Genomic DNA, 13,487 nt, shown 5'->3' on the forward strand with positions numbered 1-13,487 from the left:
TATCTCAAACTTTCAGCAATGCAAGAGCTATTGCCATGCAAATCGATAGCTGCACAGATGTTTTAAGCTAAAGCGCAGGTACCACAAATATAACAAAAGTAAACCAATAGAAAAAAAATGGCGGCTGCATGCTTTTTTTTCTATTTGTCTTTACTTTTGTTACAATCGTGGCACCCGCACTTTAGATTTAAACATCTTAAGCTAAAGCTTCAAAAGTAAAGAATTAGAAAAAAAAGTGCATTTTTTTTCCTATTTCTTTACTTTTGAAGCAATCGTGGCACCTACGCTTTAGTTGAAGATGTTTAAAGCTAACACGCGGGTCCCCTCATGGTTATAACAAAAGTAAATAAACTGAGAAAAAAAAGGCATGGGCCACTTCGGCGATCACAATTAACGAAGGAAAGGCACGGCTGCCATTATTCGAGACTAGCCCTGCAGGTTAAATTTTTTTTTAAAGGCGTTGCAAAAAAGCATGTCATTTAAGATAAAAGTGCTTGGAGGCTGTATTTAAAACGTACCAAGTAACAACACATTTAACAGGGGGTGTCCTCATAGGAGGTTACAAGAAGAGAAAAGGCATACTAAGGAGGGACTACTAAGCCTATTGACCCATCAAAAGCCACCATTAACAAAGGACAGTGGTAGGAGCCAATTAAAAAGATGGGCGGAGAGTGAGCAGAGCTTCATGCCCATATCCTGAATACCATATGTCTCGAAAAAAACACGGAAGCTCTGCCTAGGCGAGACCTTAAAACTGAGCGGAACTCAGGGAATAGACACCGTCAGCCAGGGCAAGTCTCCAGTTTTTTCTGCATCAGTGTCTGCCCCAAATCTGCTGCGGAGTATGCATTTCAGACTCACAGGGATTCAACCAGGAAATTACATTTTATAAGCAACCAACCCTGAGTAAGTCACGAGCAGCTCATTAAATATGACTCTTAGCTCTCAGAGCTCTTACTGGAACTGGTGGGGCAGAGAGGCACCAGGAGCTGAGGGGGGCTTACAGGGATGCCAGACGCACGAATCAATCCATTATTTCACATTTTTCACATACAGACTTCAAAGCAGGTTTCTTCCCCCCTGTATTTATGTGCTTACATTATTTTTCAACTGAAAAATCTGAGGCTCAGTGAAGAACCTTAACTTATCTAAATAGACACTTTGCTCATACAGGAATACCTATCATTTTTCCAGGCAGGAGCTGCGTGGATTAAAGCAAAAACCATAATAATAATGCACTGTGGTCTAGAAAAGGAGTTAAAATCACCTACATTTTGCATAAATATGTTGTAACGTGTGAGCTACTGAGGTTCAAATCTGCAGAAATATTTAACATGCTTTATTTTCCAGAGGCTAGGGCAAAATGTTTAACTGAAATACATAGCAAATGTCCACGGACCAGTGAGGAATGGGAAGTTGCACAAGAAAGGAGTGAGGGCAGGTATGTAGTTCCAGGGAACCGGTGCACATGTGCTCCGCTGTACCACGTCATGCGAGTTAACTTTAAGGGATATAATGCAGGAGTCAGAACATTTAAGTTTCCCCATTTAGGAAAACACTGATGTTACCGACACTTCAATGTTCTTGACCCACCTTAATTTGTTTACAATGTAAAAACCACACTGAGTCCTAAAAAGGTGAAGAAGAATCTTATGTTCTCAGATCAGAATTAACAGCAGACACTGCAGTGAAACAGCAGGAGATTCCACTGATGGGCAAGAGAAAACATGTGGCTTCCCGCCATCTCTTTTTACAAATAACAGGGATTTATTTTACACTAGGTTGCTACTTGGATGAGAAAGACTGTACAAGGGTCCCTCCACTTCTTCGGACAAGACAAGATGAAGGTGCTACCTTCTTTTGATGCTGTACCATGCCAGCTCCATTGGGTACCATGATTACGGCTCAGCTGTCATAGCAGTATTCACAAATGCTGCCAGCACAGGCCCTGGAATCTTTTGCCACTCACACGCAATTTATCGGCAAATACCTCTTTTGATTCTGGGGACTACAATGGGCAGAGCACGACCCGAGGCACTGCTAGAGAAGTATACCATATCTATGAAATTACATCTATATCTTGCTTTATGGACTTATCTTCCGCCTTTGATAAAGTTAATCGCAGCAAATTATGGACGGCCATGCTGGTGATGGGGGTAGATGTCACAATTGTGCACTTCTTGGCTTGTGTACATCGAGATACAAGTGCCGAAGTGCGGTTCGCCCCAATGGCGAACTATCCGATCCAATTAATTTAAAGTGTGGAGTCAGGCAAGGATGCGTTTTAGCACCTCTTTTATCCATTTTATACATAAACAGGACTAACACCTTTGCAAATACGGTCACTCATGATGTTCCCTACGTTAACCCGGTTTCTGTACCCATACTATTTTACGGCGATGAGGCTGTGCTTATAGTACAGACGCCAAATGCCCGGAGTTGCCGGTTACAAGCTTTCACAGAGTGTATGCTTGATTTAGACATGCTCACTAACTACACTAAATTGCAGACCATGGCTTGTGGCCCTAAGCGCTACTCGCTGCACATTTTACGGGTTAATGAGAACTGTATGGGGTGTTTTTAAGTTCACACATCTTGGTTTAGGATTCAATTCTAATGTTTCCTGGATGGAGAATGAGTGTGTTTTGGAAACACTAAATTTAAGCAGGCTATATTTTCACTGTATAACGTTGGTAAACCGGCTGGGGTAAGCCTATAGCTTCTCTACATGACATCTATTCTAAGCAATGTGTACCTGTTGCAAGTTACGGCTGCGGAATTTGGGGCTATAGGGATTAGAGTATGTTGCAAGTAGAAAAAAATCGATTTTCTAGAAGTATTCTCTCTCTTCCACATTCAATACCCAATTATATTTGTCAAGAAGAGATGGCTGTGCCGTTCCTGGAGGATTTCATTAAGTTGGGACCCCTTCTGTTGTGGCTCTCAATTTGAAATATTCAGTAGGTCTCTTTCCCTCAACATTTTTAACGAATGTAAACGTTGCACATGGGGCCTGGATACCAGTGGCTTGCTCATGTTAAACAAATTCTTGTTAAGCTGAATAAATCCATTTTGTTTGACAATCCCTTATCTGCATGCAAGGCTGATGGGATCACTGTGAAGCGTCTGTTTCTGGATAAATGCTGCGCTGAAAGGGAACGCTTAGAATGGAGCAGACCACGTGTCCGAGTGACTCTGCTTTGAAAATCAGTTCCGGCCTAGAGTCTTATTGAACATATGTGATTAACAACTGGGAAGGAGTTTTATTGTTAAAAGAACTGGCACTACAAGTTGTGCTTTCCACGGGGCCATAACAGGAGCTTAGCAGATAAGAAATGACCCTGTGATAATGTCTTCACCCAATCTCTGCTGCACTTTATATGACATTTTGAACATTGTATACACCTTTTAGGATACAATATTTATTCGCTCTGTTTAACAATGTAGGGTTGCCCTCAGGTTTTACACCTGTTGCCGAGTACTGATGATGTTAGCTTCAGAGTGAGCAGCTTCTAATGGCAGCTGTTTTACATGAAAAGTCTTGATTTTTAATCGATGTACTTCTGTATGGTTATAACGGATTCTCATGTTTAATTTTATACTTTTAAGCTCATCTTTTATGATTGTCTTTGACATTCGAATAAAGAGATTTTGACCTGCAGTACTCAATCCCAGGCATGGAGGTGTAGAACATGTGTTCCCAACTATGCCAACCTGGCATGGGAAGATACTGGCGGGCACCACCCAAACCATGAGCTCCCAGAAGCAGGAAGAAAAGCAGCTCACACACAGGGAGCTCTGCAAGGCGGATTTCTCTGAACAATTTGCTTCTCAACAATATGTACCCTCAAATGTGTATTTAAGCTTCATCAGTCGGATCTCTGAAGCGTTCAGCGGTAGCCAAGAATTGTGCCAATCATCTCTTTCCAGCAATGCATAGTACAGCAAACCAGACCAGTAATAGCGTCTTTCCACACAGGAAATATGAAGCAAATGCCACGACAGGCTGAGCTGGAATTTTCCAGTGAGCGGACTGAATTAAGCTATGAAAAATGTCCAAACTACAATGCAAATGAAAAAGAATCTCAAAGTGCCAACCGTCCAGCTTAGACAGCAGGCAGGGAGGCTATAGGAACAAACTCTGTCCCATTGGGTTTTAATGCAGATCAGATGTGCTGTTTCTCACTTTCAAAACAGGGAAAGCATTTGAAAAGTCTTGGAGAGAAGAAGACCCAGCATCCGAAAGGCCATGAGGAGGCAGGGCGACTACTCCTACAGTCGCTTCATTGAGTATGTCCTTCACCATTAAAACACAATTTCTGTAGGACTAGAATCTTATCACTGCCCCTGGCCAGAAATTGGGTCCTTTTGATGGTCACCGCTCAAGAGTTTCTCTTCAAGACCTCTCGTCTTATTGTGGTTTCCCATAGTCTATTGTAAACAAATTAAAACTGATTAACAAACCCCTTTCAATATCATATTTTAAAGTCAGCCCTGGGGTGGAGGACAACGCAGTGAGAAACTGCGTTCCCGGATAGGACGTCCACTTTCTACCACCTACAGACATACTCTGCAGATGGCCTGGAGTAAACAGCCATCTTGGGCAGGTGACTGGTCTCAGAGGGCGACTACTGCAGAGATGACCACGTTCCTAGCTGGACCCCTAATGCCCCACACACATGCAGGGTTTTCTCTTCCTGTGCAAAGCGTGAGTGTCCTGACCAAAAAACGGAATATTGTGCATAAGAATTGTTGCCCATATTTGGAGAATTGATACTGTGCATTTATTCTGTGTAATCAGAACCTGTGATTGACTCTTCGAGTGATTGTCTGGGTAGATCTACCTATATAGGCCTGTTAGGGCATTCAGCCCAGGTGGGAAGACCCTGCCCTTGAATCCCATGTAGTGCTTGAACGTCACACAGATTTTCTTTACAAGCCAGTCTTGTGACATCCAATGTTCTCCATTATGCATGGCCTCTAGATAATTTCTGCTTTGCTTTTGGTGGAATCTTCCCTGTTTACTACCTGTTAAGGTGTGGAAGGACTAGGGCTAACACTCATGTCTCTGCCCTTCTTTTCCATACCCGAACTATTCTTTCCTTTTAATCCCCTACAGTGTGACCACTCCCCGTCCACAGCAGCACTGACAGGCAGCCATGCTTTTTGGATATAATATAAAGCCACACCAGTGACCTAAGACTGCATCGTTTATAGGTGGCATACATGGGCCCCGAGACTGGGTGCTTGTGGTATACGTGCCTTATGCTCCTGAAACAACTAACAGATCCATATATAGATGAGTAGACTTTAGTTGTCTGTGCTTTACGTGACTCACGCTCCTGGATCGACCCCACAATCCCATATATTGGTGGGATAGACTTTACGTGCCCGTGGTTTACGTACCTCACGCTCCTAGATGGACCCACAGACCCATATATTGGTGGGGTAGACTTTAGGTGCCCATGGTGTACATGCCTTATGCTCCTGGACAGACCCACCTACTGGCGGGGTAGACTTTACATGCCCGTGGTTTATGTGTCTTATGCTCCTGGACGGAGCCCACAAAATATAATTACGATGCCCTCGCACAATTCACATAATGCACTACCGCATGTCTGCGCAACATGCTTGGACACAATCTCTGCGCATCACACATGACACAGCACAGGCTCCACATTAAACGAAGGTTTTCTTAACTAGTCTATACAAACGGGCTCGCTTCCAGCAAATCTCTTCCGACTTCGCAAGAGGCGGGAAAGCGCAATACAAATGCCATTTCGAACTAAAATATCCAGGCTACTTATGAAGCATCTGGGTAGGCCCGTGACAGGCCTGCGGCTCTTAGACCAGTGCCACCCGGTACTAGAGAGGCGGAGGACGACTACACTAAATACAGACATCCACATATAAGTGCGGGTGCCGCGAGCACATAGAGAAGGCACAAAGAAGGCCTCTTCCCTTCATTTCCTGTCCAGGCTGATGGCACATTGTGTCTGTGCAGCTGTGAGATTGCAGCCGCCTCCACTCCCCCAGCTGTCAGGGCAGCCTGGCTTCGCTGGAAGCGGACGGGTCAGCCGGGGCCTGGGACTTACACTGCGATTACCGAGGAATGCGCAGCAGAAACATCCAAACATGGAGCGAGGCGTGCACTCCAACAAGATAAGAGCTGGGTCGGGAGTGTACTATGTGCATTCTATAGGCACTTAATTAACTTCTTAAATCAACATCACTTTCACGTGCATTATTTCACACTACTTCTGCAGTCTGGACACGCCCAGCCACACGCGCTTTTAATTCTAAGCAGCACACAGTTACTTCTCATGAACCGTTAACTTCTGCGGGATTTACCCATAAAAACCCTTCGCACAATATTTAATTTTTAAAAAGGGCTTTGCTATAATCTCTCTACTTCAGACGGGCTATCATTTTGTGAACTGCCAACCAATCCCACAAAGAGGAAGTGACCTCATATGCGAGCAGGATGTGAACTTATCTATACCTTCACAGAAGCAACATTAACAAAACACTTTTAGGCGCTAGAGGCCTGCCCTGCCAGGCGCGGAGTCGTGGATGGTGAGGCAAACAGAGGGAAGGCGCTCAATGACAGACGTGCAGCTGTTCAACCCCTGGCCCTGACAGGGTGGGGGGGGGGGAGACATTTCAATTTGTCTGTTGGGCAACATGGAGTGACAAGAAGCATCATTTTTTTGTTGTTGCAGTTTTATATAGCGTGAACTCGACTTTAAGGTATTGGAGCGCTTTACAAGAGCACCAGTTATATTACACAAGAACATATTCATTGTTGTAGGCACGGGGAGATTAAGAGCCCAACTGCGACTGTGGCAATGTGGGAGCAGGCAGCTACGCTCCCACACTGCAAAAGTCGCACCGACACCGCCCACCAGATTATCCGGTGGGTGGTGGGGGTTGCCCATTAAAAAGGCACTGCAATAGGAGCGCCAAAGGCCGTTCTCCTACTCACGCCATGGACTGTGCAGTCAATACTGTGCAGGATAGGGGGTGAATGCACACGGGGCCACATGTTGCATGCACCCCATGGCCCGGAGGAAACAGGGCCCCTGAGGAAACAGGGGGCCCTGAGGACTTTTCTAATATGCTCAGGCGGTGCTGCAGTGGCACAGTCTGCTTATTAATGTCTCTGAGGGGTCCATGATCTCTGGCGGGCCTGTGGCAGTCCCACTGGCATAATTGTAATACAACTAATGGATCGGCAATCTGGCGGTCCAGGGACTGCCACCATGGGTTCAGTGGTCCGAACTCAAAATCACCCCCTAAGTGATTTGCCCGGAATCACAGGATGTTGAACTGACACAGACTCGAAACTGGTCCCCCAGCTCCAACGTCAGCAGCTCTAGCTGTTATGCCACATGCATGGGGGGGGCATATTTCAAGGGGAGAGCAGCACAAAAAGGAGAGAGCAAGAAATCACATGCACTCTCATTGAGTACTCAAAGAAAAATAAACATTTGTCTCTGATTGAGAGTAGTGGAAGGCTGCAAGTCTTCCAGTCCTAAAAGGATGGTAAAGTAGATATGTTCACGGATGGGCCAAACACAAGGAGGAAAGCATTCAAATAAGACGCAAACAATGAGTGACAAGAATGCCAATTCATCGTAAGTGTTTTCCCCAAGACAACTGAAATGTTTTAAGTATGGTCCGCAAGAGGTATTTCGACCTCTTAGGTGAGACCTTTCGAGCATGTAGGCAAGGCCTAAAATGGATCTTGCTCAACAGGCTGAGGTAGGAACATGATTGCAAAACTAGACTGCATTGGCCTTTGGATTCAGAGACAGATGGAGTTCAACAGGGGTAAACGATACAGGAGAGATGTTCCAGCACCTTTAGGGAAGGCTCAATAGGATGGCTAGAAATCAAGTCAGTACTGGTAAATGGCGTTGTGTATGGTAGTAAATGCCTTCAACTGAACCCTGCCAATGAACCAGACAGGGGTGTGTAATCCCTTAAGCCCAATGACCAGGACATATTGTTTGGGGTCAAGGATACAAGTTTACATCTTTATGTGGCATTTGGTACTAGTAGGCCTTGCCTCCTGCAGCACAAACCCTTTGGCTGCCAGATTACAGTACCACATTATGGATCAGGGTATTTTCTGCAGTTAAGGTAATATTTGTGTTCATATGTTGACAGCTCAAACTTGTAATTACGGTGCATTACTACAAGGAATTTAAAGATATCTTCAGTAGCTGGCTATTATTCGCCCCGCTGAGACGAAGTCGGACGTCTGTAAGAATTGGTCTCAAGTGATCGCTACGGCGGCACACATCCTCAGCTTCTCCACCAGCTGGTGAAGAAATTCTGCATTAATCGCTGAAGATTTCTCTGAGATAGGATATCTCTGGAAGGGTGTCGGCTGACACCTTGTCCCCAACAGCTACTGAAGATATCTTTAGCTCTTCACGTTATCAGGCTGTCCTTTTTCCTTTGTCCTGATGAAGACCCGCTCCAGATGCAATTAAGTCTGCACTAATATTTAGGGTCGAAACGTCAACGTTGTGTTTGTCAATCCGTTCATGAAAAGTCACACCACAAGAAAAGTAAAAACTTTTGTCTGTTGTGACTATTTAATTCTAAAATGGACTGATGAGAATCTATGTTTCGTACTAGCATATGTGAATGTCATCCCCCCCTTAATTGGATGTGGCACGTTATCACTTGTCACCACCAGTCACTAAAACTTTTCACCTTGTATGAGATTTTCTGTCATTACTGTCTCTGACAGCCATTTTCTCCATCGATTGATAAATGTAAGATTTCTATAATAAGAAAAACCTTTCAAATTGAGAGTTGTGTTGTGTGTCCCTACATATCATACATTTAATGTTGACTGTGTGAAAAATGTAAAGATTAATCATATTTACAATATAGCAAAGAAATTGCTTTATATCCGACAGAACCACTGTTTTTTTTTTATTAAAGAGAGAAGGGAAAAGAGAAAGAAAGCTATAGCAACAGATGGAATAAATTGGGGTAAAAGGTGTAGATTATTGGAGTGACCATCCACAAATATACATTGGAGAAGGGGAGTGACATGAAAGGTAGCAGCCGAAAGGTAAGAGAAAAGGAAAACCGGAGAGAAAAAAATAAAAAAGGACTAACTGAAGTCTGGGAAAGTTTGTAGAAAAAAAATGTGAGGGACAGAAGGTTAAGAAAAATAAAAGTATGGGGATGTGGATAAATGAAGAAAAACAAAGGTGAAATAGAGATCTCCATAGTGGAAGAGAGCGGACAATTTAAGAATAAATAAGCAAATGGACAGATTCTTTAAAGCAACTTACAAGCCCAGAGTGCCTTACAAAAGACAGTTGTGCACCCATTTTTTAAACCTTTCCCAGAGGGACTGAATTAATACCACTCAATGTTCAAAATCATTTCAATTGATGACTAATCGTCATGTTTACTTATTTGCTAGGGAATCGCTTTAAAATATAAATGGCATAAATATGCCAAATGGTGAGAAATGCACTGTACCATTAAAAGTACTGTGGTCTTGTTAACAAATGTTAGTACTGTTAATGAAAAGTATAACAGGCTTCTTGAAACGAGCCGACTGCAAGATAGCTGTGCTATGATAGCTTCTTAACCGTAACTATCAAACTGCCTCATATCACGAAGCCCCATCACCTCTCCTCTCAATGTCAGTGAAGTGCACATCCATTTTATTAGTACTGATAGCGCAGGACATATTCCTGGGCAGGACATATTCCTGGGCATACTTAAAGCACCTCAATTACAAAAATATAGGAAGTAACTTGCCCCTCTCACCCGTAAAGCCAGAATTAGATCAAACCCCTTCTGGAGTTCCTTGCTTTCCACTGTAGAGGGAATTTAGACAGTGCGTTTGGACTGAACTGTTGCTAACTGAGCAGAAGCTAGGCTGATCTGCATAAGACTGGGCTCTGCATATAGTGGGATATAGGCCAAAACTATGGACTGCAATACAGCCCAAAGCAATTTCCAGTGCTGAGTTTAATTTAAGCATTCACCCATCACCTTTTCTGTTTTCGTCAGCGCGCCGTGTATAACACTAAAGGTATCAAGCAGCTTTTCACTGACAAGGCCCCCGATAAACCAAAACCGGTCAAGAAGTATTAATATATATCTAAACACATATTTAATATACATTTAGAAAACAAAACGAACATATTTTAAAGTATTCCCACAATCTGTCCATATTCCATGTGGCATCCTGTAGCCCGCTTTTAATGTTGTTTTAAGTACTACGATCAATCTGCAAAAAAAAGGACACATTTGGCTCCCCTGACCAGATCCAAAATCCCAATTTTCAGCTCTAGCTCTGCCCTTCACCCCAAACCTGTCCCACCACCCTAGCTCTCCATTTTCAACACTAGTGTCGCCCCGGCTGATGCATCACCCATGTAAGCTCCCTCATCCTCATTTCACCTTCCTCACACTGCAAATTTCCGAATTATCTTCCCCATCTTTAATTATACGCCATCAGCTTCTCACACCATAGCGCTCAATCACCCATATTTTAATCTGTTCTCGGCTCACCCAGACCAGTTTCCCTCTCCAGATCTACCCCCCCCCCAAGCTATTGTACCAATCCTAAATTCCAAATTTCCATCTTCAGTTCTTCTCCCACCCCAAGTTTGTGCCCCAACCACCACCTTCGGTTGTACACCATTCTTCCTGCCAGCACTCCCAAATCACCATCTTCATCCCTTCTGACACCCAAAGTTTATCTGTCACACCCTCCTCGGCCTCCATCCTTAGTGCTACACCCTAAGCTCCTAACCTACATTCACAGAGGTAATTACACACTTCCATGCTCTGGCCCCAGAGCCAGCGTGTCATTTCTGCTTAGATAAAGGTTTGTATCGCACACTCGCCAGCTTCATTTCTGCGCCCTCAGCTCCTATACCACCCATCCCAGCTCCCTACATTCAGCAGTACTTTCTCACTCTTGCCAGGCCCACCGAGCTCCAAGCACCGGGCTATGCTCGCCCCCCCCCACCCACCCCCAATTAAGTCCCACCCTTCCCAGACCCCACCTTAATTGCTACCCCCACCCGAGCCTGCTCCTACCTTCTACCCCCACCCGAGCCTGCTCCCTCACTTTTACACCTACCCAAGCCACCTCCCTCACCTCTACCCCCATCCGAGCCTCCTCCCTAGCCTTTACCCCTACCCGAGCCTCCTCCCTCACGTCTACATGCATCACATCCCCCACCTTCAGTTTCACATGCATCACAGCCCCCACCTTCAGTTTCACATGCACCACAGCCCCCACCTTTAGTTTCACATGCACCACAGCCCCCACCTTTAGTTTCACATGCACCACAGCCCCCACCTTCAGTTCTACACTCTGGGTTCATACCCCACCCACCCATAAGCAGTTATACACTCCAAGCTCCTGTCACAACCCAGAATCTCTAGATCTCCTCACCCCCAGGCTTCTGTCACCCCCTTCCCAGCCTTCACCTTCAGTTCCACGCCCACCTCAGCCTTCATTCAGTTCTACACTCTGTGTTCATACCCCACCCACCCCGAGTCAGTTATACACTCCAAGCTCCTGCCCCACCCCAGCTTCTCTAGATCTGCTCACCCCCAGGCTTCTGTCCCCCCTTCCCAGCACCCACCGTCAGTCCCACGCCCTTCCCCCACTCCACCCCCTCTTCCTTGAAGGATGCTGCCCACAGCCATGAGACTACGGGGCCCCGGGGTGACAGGGGCTCGGCTCCCTCTGTGAGACGAGTGACCGGGGTCTGAAGGGTCCCCAAGCCCACCCAGTGTCGGTGGGCCCCCCGGTGGCGAGCGGCCCCCGCCCCAGAGTGTGAGACGTGGCCGTGGGAGCCGCAGGGTTCGGTATGCGCGGAATGTGCTGCATAAACCGCTGTCCACGCGGCACCGGGGCGTGGCAGCACCCCCGGCCCCCTCCAAGGCCTCTACCCCCGCAGGGCGCCCCCACTCGGCCAACCCCACACCCCGTTGCCCCCTCACCTCTCGAGACCAGCGCTCGGGCCGCAGCGGGGAATCCGGAACTGCCCCAGACAGACACCCCGTATCCCAGAGAGCACTGCGCGACGGGGCCGCTCTGCCCGCTGTGGGTGCAAACTCTATGGCGCCGGTGAGGGAGGGCCGTACTGCGCATGCGCACCGAGTGGCGCGCGACTCCCAGGGCCCATGGAATGCGGTCGGGATGTGTGGGGCGTGATGGGGAGGAAGGAGGAGGGTAAATGCAAACCCCCCAGCCCCGCTGAACTGTCACCGCTTCACCCTCATCACTGCATGAGCCGCCGCACGCGCCGACGTCTATCATATACAGTATAACATTAATACTAATTAATAAAATCATTAATTACATTAAAAATATATGATATACTGCATTAAACCTGCAAACCACAAATCCATTAGAGACCCACAGTACAACCCCAAAAGTTTGGGGTGACAATAGTGAATTTAAAAGCACGGCTTTTCATAAGCATTAGTAGACTACAGTTTTGCATTTAGAAAGAACCACAGTGCCTTGATAGCTCTCACCAACATAGACAATACAAAACGTGTTACTAAGGATAATTTAATGCAACTTTTCTTAACAGAATCATCGTTGTTAACTCAGATATTTTGTGCAAGGGGCTGCCAACTTATTCTGCAGTGGAATACTGTTGGGAATGTACATATGTTCACATGAGCTGTCACGAGCGTTCAGGTGTGTCTGGCAGCTCGTGACAAGCTCGTGCTTTGGGGACACTGTGTTATTCTTTGAATATTTAGAATGTGGGGAGTTAAGGCTGGGAACTGTTATCTGCATTACTCTTGGAACTGAAGGCGAGAGGATCTGAATAAACTCCGTCTATCAACTACAACCTTCCTGTGTGATCTCTGACTTCCCTACAAATACATGAACATTTGCCTCCCTCTTTGTTGTCACAGTTTCTGTGAAAACCGAGGCGTGCTAAGTAAAACTACTGAAATTTGCCAGGGCAGGCAACAACAAACCTGCTTCAGCATCTGAGAGCTACACAACAAAATGAGAGAAAAATAAAAAATAAAAATAGTTGATAATTTAAGTATTTCTTAAAGTGATGTCTACATTTGTTAACATGCAGCACATGAACATTGGCTAAAGGTGTTAAGGCGAAACTCGTGAAACTGCTGCCTAGCAAGAGTATTTTCCAAAGAGAAGACTAAACATTTCTGATAGGATAACGTGCACAAAGGAAACCAGCAGTGGCAAAGCCAAAAGGCCTTGACTTTGGAACGTTTTGGCTTTGTCAATTACTTCTGGTGGTGTTGCACAACGTTGGGACACTGTGCTGCATCTTCAAAAAAACAGATGGTATGGGGGCGTGTCATTCTACTGATGCGCACATGCATCAGAATGCATGCATTTGTTAGCAGAAAGACGCAGGCGTCATTTGCATTCATTTTCTCATGCACCAGTGTAAGATCTTGGTAAATTGATAATACACAAACAATGT

General features: G+C 45.5%; 1 protein-coding gene across 1 annotated transcript in view; it reads right to left on the reverse strand.

The window, feature by feature from the left end:
• LOC147678877 (septin-2) overlaps positions 1-12,133 on the reverse strand; it is a 323,184-nt gene extending 311,051 nt beyond the window's left edge. Inside the window, exon 1 of the mRNA XM_086942642.1 lies at positions 12,007-12,133. The gene's annotated coding sequence lies outside the window, so the exon portion shown is untranslated. The remainder of the gene's footprint in view (positions 1-12,006) is intronic.
• Between the last annotated feature and the right edge of the window lie 1,354 nt (positions 12,134-13,487).

Source organism: Lissotriton vulgaris, chromosome 11 (assembly GCF_964263255.1).
Source record: "Lissotriton vulgaris chromosome 11, aLisVul1.2, whole genome shotgun sequence".
Classification (NCBI taxonomy): domain Eukaryota; kingdom Metazoa; phylum Chordata; class Amphibia; order Caudata; family Salamandridae; genus Lissotriton; species Lissotriton vulgaris.